The sequence below is a fragment of the Notothenia rossii genome (genome assembly GCF_949606895.1).
Source record: "Notothenia rossii genome assembly, chromosome: 11".
NCBI lineage: Eukaryota > Metazoa > Chordata > Actinopteri > Perciformes > Nototheniidae > Notothenia > Notothenia rossii.
The window spans coordinates 44,516,537-44,526,165 of NC_136910.1; the positions used below are offsets into that span (position 1 = coordinate 44,516,537).

The window sequence follows — 9,629 nt, forward strand, 5'->3', positions numbered from 1 at the left end:
TATGCAAGATTTGCACTACTTTATGTATGCAAATTGTACTCAAGAAGAAGACGTCTTCTTCTTGAGTACAATTTGCATACAAACCCCAATATATCACATTTGATTAATAAGATAGTAGTGCGTTGCTAGAGCATCTAGCTGTTTTTGAACAAAGGGTGAGGACTTGCAAAATTGGCTTTAATTTCAATAAAGCATTAGAAAAATAATATGCTTTAGGTTGTATCATGTCGATTATAATATTTGTTTTAATATAATATTCCTGTTAAGTGCCAACATACAAAAACACTCATCAGTATTTAAATATATTTGGATACATGCACTGGCCTTAGACCTCTGTCAATTGAAACCACGTTAAGCTATGATCAGGTGGCTGTCCAATTACAGGCCCTGAATGAATTAACAGGATGAATGTGTTGAAGAAATCTTGTAACAGTGTTAAACACACCACCTTAATAATGAATTCATATTCTGCATCATGAACTGTACCATACAATGCTTTCAACGGTACTGATTCCTCGTCTGTAGTACTGCAGGACTTGCTGCAACAACTGACAAGGTGAGCTATGGAAGAACCGGAGGCATGAGGCAGGCATACAGTATCTGTGGCTCTCTGTTTGATTCTGTTCCTAACTCTGCTTCTGTGAACACCCCAATCTGTGACTCTGAACAATGTGGTCTGTAAAAAACCTTTCAGTTTTACTCCTTTTACTGTTGATGTTGTTCGTGAAGCTTTAACCAAGTTAGATCCTAAGAAACCGGCTGGCCCGGACAACGTAGAACCTTTCTTTTTAAAGATAGCTGCAGATTTTATTGCTCTTCCTCTCACTACTCTTTTTAACCTCTCCCTCAGCACAAATGCAATTCCAAAAGTATGGAAGTCAGCTTATGTCTTGCCTTTGCTAAAAGGAGGGGAGGCAACTAATTTAAATAACTATAGGCCAATCTCTAAATGGTCAGTTCTGGCGTAGGTGCTCGAACGCCTAGTGAGTTAACAATTTTTTTATGTAAAAATAATATCCTGTCTAAACATCAGTCAGGCTTCAGAAAGCAACATAGCACCATCACTGCGACAATGAAAGTGGTGAATGACATTACAAGTATTTGAGATAATAAGCAGAGTTGTGCAGCTCTATTTGTTGACCTTTCCAAAGCTTTTCATACCGTTGATCATCGCATCTTAAAGCAGAGGCTACTCAGTATTGGCATATCCAGCCATGCAGTGGGGTGGTTTGTGAACTATCTCTCTGAAAGGTCCCAATGTGTTCACTTTGATCGGCTGTCTTCTGAGTGGTTAAACATTGCTAATGGTGTTCCTCAAGGTTCTGTTTTAGGTCCACTTTTATTCTCTTTTCTAAAGCTAAAAAGACACCAGAGCCTGTTTTAGATATTGTTACTATGCAAGGACAAGTACTTGAAGTAGTTACCTGTTATAAATACCTAGGTATCTGGCTTGATGATTGTCTTACTTTTAAACTTCATGTCAATAACCTGCTTAAAAAGCTGAGGGTTAGGCTAGGTTTCTTTTTCAGAAACAAGTCCTGTTTCTCGCTTGAGGCCAGGAAAAAGGCTAGTCACTGTGACCTTTTTACCTGTGCTGGACTATGTTGATTTGTTGCATATGAATGCACCTGCCCATTGCCTGAACAAGTTAGATGCCGCCAATCACAGCGCACTGAGATTTGTCACAAATTGTAAAGCACTTACACATCACTGTGCCCTGTATGCCAAGGCAGGTTTGCCATCACTTAGTGTAAAGAGGCTCAGTCATTGGTACACGTTTATTTATAAAGCTTTGTTGGGTAAACTCCTGTATTATATCTGCTCTCTGATAACACAGAGAGTTGCAAGCAGCTATTGTCTGAGATGGCATGATGTAGTATTGTTGGATGTGCCAAGAGCAAGGACTGTCTTAGGTAAGACAGCTTTTATGTGCGCAGTTCCACTTGCTTGGAATAATCTTCAGCAAGAATTTAAATTGAGCAATCTCATTCCTCTGCATGTTTTTAAAGCTAGGCTAAATGAAATGCTCGTTGATACTATGGGCACTTGTAAATGTCTATAACTATGTAAATGTATCCTGTAAATATAATGTATGATGTCCTTTATTGTTTTATGTTTCATGTGGAACCTATATGCTGCAGGTTTCCCTTGAAAAAGAGATCTATGATCTCAAGGGACCAATCTGATTAAATAAAGGTTTGATGAAGGAGGAACCATCCACCAGCCTTGAAAAACATATTTCAGGTGGATCATCTCATATGGATTATGTATTAAATCAAGGGTTTAAGTTTAGCTTAAGGTATCACTAATGCATTCATATGAACCGGATATATAGGTACAAGAAACACAACAACACTCTTAATATGATATAATGCATACTAAATGTTACCACACTGCTGGATAGAAAAATTGTTGGCCGGTAAACAACATAATTCAATATATACTTAATTTTTTTAATATGGTTACTCTCAGGACACATACAGGATCTTCCACTTGATATGGACCACTGTTTGCTTTAATATTGGTTAATGAAAAGAGGTAGTGGAAAATAACCCTGGCACAGGCAGTGAGTATTTATTCTGAGCACTGTGCATTTGCAAATTACATTTACCTTCTGTTTTATATTCTGTGGAAATGCCAAATGTCATCAACAGGGGCGAGTTAAAATGCACAGCAAAAGCATCCTCAGTGTAACCTTTTCAGTATTATCTTGTAAAATGCTTGCTTTTAAAAGTAACCTAAAATACGTGAACCACAAGATCCCAACATTATAGTTAAATGGAATAAAGACAGTAATCAGCATTAAATATGGGGATGATAAAAAATGTGAATAGATATATTTTTGAATGTCTTCTAATTCACTCTCATAAAACAGTTGTGGTTGTTGCGCAAATTGGAAAAGAGTATTATGGTTGCTCTGAGATACAATAAAATCACAATTAAAAAAAGTCAGAGGTTATACAGAAGAGAAAAATTGCTCTTGATCCCTGATTATAGTGTCTACTGTAGCTTTCTTAAAAAGATATATGTTTTCTCGGGGGGAATCTGGGTGGGGGGTAAGGTACTTGTTGCCTAAACTCTTATTGATTGATAAAGGCAGTGCAGATGGGGATGAGATATAGGGCAGTTTGAAACTTCACACTTTATTTTCCCCTTAGGAAGTGATATAGCAGCTGCCGAATTCATTCGAAGAGGAGCAAATTGATAGAACTCACAATCCTGTGTTGGGAGAGAGCAGCAAAAAGCGCTAGTAATGGAACTGTCTCAATCAAATTGACAGAGAGAAAACTAAAGAATAAAATCTAACTCAAAGATTGACTTACCTGGAAGCTGCAGATTGTATGGAGTGACTGTTTAATTGTAATCATTTTGTACTTGCCTAAAATGCAAGTGTAATAATGTGATACAGATATTATAATAGGTATCCAGACAAGGTCAGTGATCAGCTGTTACAACGGTGTGACAAGTGTGGTGTCAGCATACACATTAGGGCTGCATTAGTGAGGCTTTCTCATGGGACACCAACAGGGGGCAATGTTGTTCTGTGATTAAACTGATCATTCTGAGGCTGCTGTGTTGAAAAATCTATGGGGCAAATAGTATGCAGTAGGAAGGTTGATAAAGGATGAGAATATACCAAAACAAATGAATAAACCCACCAGAGGAGATAAGTCTGGCTGGAGCCAAATGACTTCAGGCAGCTTCATAGAACCGCTAAATCGGATTTTATGCTGAAATTGTTCAATAATTAGGGAATACAGTGAGGCTATCGTAAATGTCAGACCAAATATATCAGCACAAGCTATCAGACCCAGGTACAGCAACACAAAATACCATGCAGGTCATTGGAGGGAGCTTTTCTATGTTTTCCCTGACCTCACTAGAAATTCCATCTACAACAAATCAGTTTGCTAGAGGGTAGCGGCATATTTGTGCATGCATTTATGAATACCTGGGTGTGTGTGTGGGTGTGTGTTTGTTCATGCATGGTACATACAATTTATGTTACTGCAGGTGTACAGAATCAAGCCACCATTAACCACCAGTGCCTATTGTTTTGTTTCCCAAACGCATTAGATGTTAAACATTTTAGAGGCATGATGTTTATTTTTGTTTTGTTGTTTCTTTCATTTATTTAACATGGACAGTGCACATTAATGAACATTTCTGTAAATGTGCCAGAGTTAGCCAAGAGGCTATTTTTCATCTGTAGTCCTTGGACAGATTTCAAAAGTCAACCTAAAACACATTTCATTTTAAACAATGTTCACTCTAGGACAATGTGCTTGGACTGTATAGCAATCCCAATACATAGCACCTCACCTCGTTTGCCTTCCTTTAACTTAATAATCCAGCAAGATCAACATACAGCTGCGATCTCAAGAAAGCACGAGCCTGTAAAAGCTGAAGGTGAAACATTCACACAAAAGCTTGCTAACTTTGTTCTGGTGCAACAATGACACCCCTTATCTCATGAAAGTGGAGAATTCCTGAATAAAACATGAGGTCATGCTTTTTTTGTTGTTGTAGCCTCTACAATACCTCATACATGGCTAGAATAGCTAACAATCAAAGAGTCAAGATAGGGCTCAGTGGGGAGTCACTCTTGTTTGAAGTTGTGTCGCCCTGGACGATTCAGTGAATATTTGAAAAGAATAGAGGAATATTGGACGATAGCTTGTCCGTTCCCCAGTGGAATGTCTTTGCTTCTGCTGTATTTATCAATTGACTTAATGGAAAGTGGACTTCTTCTGTGTTCAGCTAAGAGTGGGGGTTTGGGGGGAAATGATTTGCACATCAATACTCTCTCAGTGGTTAGAGAACAATACAATCTTCCTCTTCAAAAGCCAGCTCATGTGCGTGATTGAAATAACATTTTTCGACATAACAAATGTTGTTATTGATGTTGTGAAACTGTCAGTAATGGAGATTTTGGTAGCCGTTTGGTTTCTTGTGGTATGCACAACAGAGCGTTAATGTGGAAGGGGCAAATCCAATGTTCAACAGGGATTTGTTTAAACATCTGTGCAGAAGTCTTCCTGTGTTCTCTTTTATGTCCCTCTATTTTCTATATCAAAGATATTGGGCTTGATGCTACAAAAGTCCAGGCGTTTGTGAAAAGGTCAAAAAAGTGACCCATATGATGCTATTTCATGGTCATCATACACAATTCCCAACCAGACTGTAACATTGGCTGAGCTTTTTACTAGCTTTGGGAAAGCTCAACAGGTTCAGAAATCTTATATTAAACTCACAGATGAATTAACACAGGAGTCTGACAGGGTGAAAAACATGGTCTCAATTGGGAATGGAACACTATGAAACGAACCACAGAGCCACAGTTGTGGGATAGAACAATAGTTGTTCATGCCTAAAGAAGTCAACGATCAATATAGTACAGTTCAAATCAAGAGCTTTCTTGGTAGGAGATTGCGTCCAAGGAGAATGGTCTTTGGAATAACAAAAAGGCTGAGTATGAGGTTCAGGTTGCAGAGCATGTTCATGGGGCTAAGGGCAGAGAGAGCAACAGCACGAGCTTATAGCATACAGAGAGATTCACAATGGGTCATAGTGAAGAGGTTTTTAAGGAGAGGATTTGTGAAGTGCATTCAGCGTCTGAAACAGAATGTACTTTTTATTTTGTATTAGTGTAGGTGTCAAATAAAGACACAACAGAACATAACATGTGTGTCCATCATTTCCATTGACATTTACAGTATCTCCTACAATTATATTGATTTTGGACAATTCTGCCACACATGGTTTATATGCAGTGCTTTTTATGAGGCTTATTTGTGTAAGGCAATTACGGCCATGGTTCTATAATTTCGAAAAGACCATTGAATGGATGCAAGGAATCTGGTGCTTGTATCCCTCAAAATGAATTGCAATAACTTGATGATCCCTTAATGTATCGTCCACGGCCATCATCTTAAATGAAATACTTTGTGTATAGCATTATAGTAAAAACTAAAAAATAGCTAAATGGAATAGCACAGGAAACTAAAATGGTACAGCATGTCATGCACATGTTCAACGGTATAACTGCTGCAAATACAGAGAGCTGAGATAGGGGTTCTGTTACGGATTGTGAAGGAAGCAGGACCCAAATGCAGATATAAACTGAAAAACTTTATTTCAAGGCTATGATATAAGCAAAGACAAAACAGAATACTCACCGCAGAACTAGTCAAGGCTAAAGACAAACCGACAAAGACAGACAGAAAACCCAGAACTTAAATACACAAAAGAATAATCACACAACAAGACACAGGTGAGGAGGGAGGAGGAAACACAGGGGCCACAGGTGAACATAATCAGACAATTAGACACACCAGGGAAACTAACGACAGGAGAAAAAACACCGGGAAAAGGACCAGACAATAAACAGGAGGAAAACATGACAGGGAAAACAGCAAAACACCCAAACCTAGACATAGAACGTGACATAACCTAAACATACAAAACTACCAACGTGACATGAGCCTAGGAGTGTGACAGCTTCTTTGTTCCAATGCCCATGAAGAAGGTGGACATACCTGCTAAACATCAGCATGATACCATTTTCATTGTGGAAGCCAACCTGGTGTTGGCATTTAGTTCAAAGCATCATTGTATCTAAGTAGAGGCCTCAGAGTTCTAGTGTAGCCGTAGACTCACAGTATTGTTTGGTTTTGTGCAATGTGAAATGCATTCTCCTTCCCTCCTCAAAAGCAAATCACCAGCTTTCTTCAACTGAAACTATTCTCAAAATTATTTGATTTGTCTCCTTTCATCACTGCCTGAAAATGCAACTGTCAAGTGCTATTTCACTGGAGGATATGTTGCATATGGCTCATTTCCTGATTGTATTTTACACTCCTTGACAACAAAACAACATTAGTGTGGTTCTGTGTTGGTAGGGATCTAATCTAAAGTCATGTTCCCTTTAATTAACAAATTGAGCTCGGTTAGATACCTGAATCCATTTTATTGAGCGCTGACATTAAGATTTATGAGGTTTTGCGATGTTAAAAGCTCTACGACAGTAAAACAACAGATTTCTGATGACACTACTGGTTTTCTCCAGGTGTTCACAGACCCCATGCAAAGGCAAAGCATCACCTTTACAGCAGAAATGCAAATTACAGGGTATTCAAAGGTCTTTGCAAGCTGTTAGAAGCCACTGGCCTGATATCATTAAAGCTAACCTCTCTCACTTTTTTAGAAGCTGGGATTATGCATGACTTTTCTAGAGAGCAAGAATTTCTTTGAGAGATTTACCTCACAAGACTTAGCAGTGGGAGTACATCAGCACATGGCAACCTATAGTGTCAGCTGTTTATTGTCTAGCAGCAGTCAGCCATCTTGCTGTCCTTGCTGTTTTTTTTTTTTTCTTCCCCGAGTGAAATGCTGATGTTTGTTCCTTCCAATGCCTCAGTAGTTGAGGATTTAGTAGTAAGAATCTGCAATTCAAATGCAATTACCGCCTTTCCTCTTTCTGTCACTGGTAACTCCATTAGACAATTCAATGAGTAGTATGTTTTGTATTGGAATTGCATGCAAGTGAGGGACCAGAAGTCAGTAGTGTCCCAATGATAGATCATTTCATTTTCCAGAACATAATTGAACATGAGCATGAGTGTGTTGTTATTGAGTGTGTAAAAATTGGAAACGTGAAACCCTTGAAAAATAATTTACAACAGCACAAGCACAGTCTGGCTATTTCCAACACCCTGTACAAACCCCTAAAGCTATTTTGTTTAATGCCCTACTTAAATATTTTATCATCAATTCAAAGGGGTCAAATTGCATTTTGAAAGCTAATTTAGATTGTGAATTAATAAAACAAATGGCAATAAGTGTGTTGGCTTCTTTGAACTTTTGATTGTGAGTCAGATTTATATAATTACGTATGACGTGCTCGACCCAGCTAAGTGTCTTTTCTGCGTATTGATCCAAAAATGCACCTTTGTCTCACCCAGTATGAATGCAGAGCAGCGTCAGATAATAACCCTTTCCATCTCTGTCAAAAAGGATGACTTAACCTTGTTGCACCGGGGACTGCCAGCAAACAATTTAGCCTGGAGAGAGAGCAAGAGATAGAGTGAAGTGTGTTTATGTGTGTGTGTGTGTGTGTGTGTGTGTGTGTGTGTGTGTGTGTGTGTGTGTGTGTATGTGTGTGTGTGTGACTTTAGCGCGGGGGTGGATAGCTGGAAGAGTGACTGCAGCTTATGAGCAAGTATCTGACAGTGAGAAACACCAAATCAGAGAACAAGTCCTCACTCTGCCCGCAGCTATTGATTCAGGTTCAGCAGGCCATCCAACAGATCATTGATCTAAGCCACATCGCTTCTCATTGGTCATCATCACAAGAGGCAGTGACACTCTGTAAAAAAAAAGAAAAGTGTCTTAATGAGACATTTAGTCTCATATTCAACCTATGGGATGCAGAAAGAAGACATGAAAGTCAGTATCTTAAAATAAAATAAATCAAAATAGGAAAAATGACAGTTTGTGGTGTGGTCTACTCAAAACTCAAATGGTCTACTGACAAATGTATTATCTATTATGTTGGTGCCAGAGATGTTCCACTTTGTCACTAAAAGCTGACTCAAAGATGGTGTTTAATGTTTCATCTAAAGCACTGGTTCATACTATCACAATGGTTCAGGTATTGTGCGATCATTTTGTTGATGAGGGGGAGTGATAATGTCTAATATGTTAATAACGTTTGCACGATATGAAAATTGATTACATTAAGAAATGGTATGTCCTTTTGGTGTCCAAGGAGGGCATGAATGATTAACCCTGATGTACAGGTGCAGTTATCTAAGCATCTCCATGTATGTCCTGTTTATGTTATGTTTGTGAAAGAAAAATGATGGTGTTTAAAAGTTGTTGTAACTCCAATGTCCCACTTCAGATTCACAAAGCTCCGACCCATTGCTGCCTACATTTTTTCTGGCTCCAGTTACCAATTATCATGGCAGCATGGTATAAATCTAACACCTGTGTTTTTTTTCTTCTTTTTACCGTTGAAGGGGCTACTGGGAATGTGGTAAACCATGTGTGAGTGCCAAGTCACCCGTGGAAAATTCATGGTGTGTTCGAAAATTAATTAATAAGAAGAATGCTGTATATTATCCTGGCTGCCAGGGGCACAGTAATCTGAGAAGACAATTTTGTAGCTTCAGTGGAAGAGAACAAAATTGATAATCCCGCAAAAATCTGTATATTTTGAACATTAAAGAATTATTGAGCAATCATTGATCACATTTCCTTCAAAACAAAAATGTCCACCGTGATCTACAATTACTCTAATAGGAAACAGATAAATAGAGGGTTGTCCTGATTGGTTATACAGTAAATTAAAAGATTGCATATTACAAGAATAATTTCAGTTATCAGCAAATTAGGAAAATGTACTCTTTGGAAATGTATTATATTTGAGTATGTATTCAGATTTAATTTGAATTCATATTTTACAGCCCAGAAACCATTATAAGTGGCATCATGATTTTCTCAACACGTATATAACGTATATCAAACAGTTAAAATAACACCAACAGCTTTGTAAAACCTGGGGGATAGGATTTGTGCAAATGCAAATTATGTGGATATGCCGGTAAAACGCATGCAGGTAAAGT

At 38.2% G+C, this 9,629-nt stretch overlaps 1 protein-coding gene across 1 annotated transcript in view; it reads right to left on the reverse strand.

The window, feature by feature from the left end:
• astn2 (astrotactin 2) overlaps positions 1-8,285 on the reverse strand; it is a 291,201-nt gene extending 282,916 nt beyond the window's left edge. Inside the window, exon 1 of the mRNA XM_079657488.1 lies at positions 8,266-8,285. The gene's annotated coding sequence lies outside the window, so the exon portion shown is untranslated. The remainder of the gene's footprint in view (positions 1-8,265) is intronic.
• Positions 8,286-9,629: the final 1,344 nt, after the last annotated feature.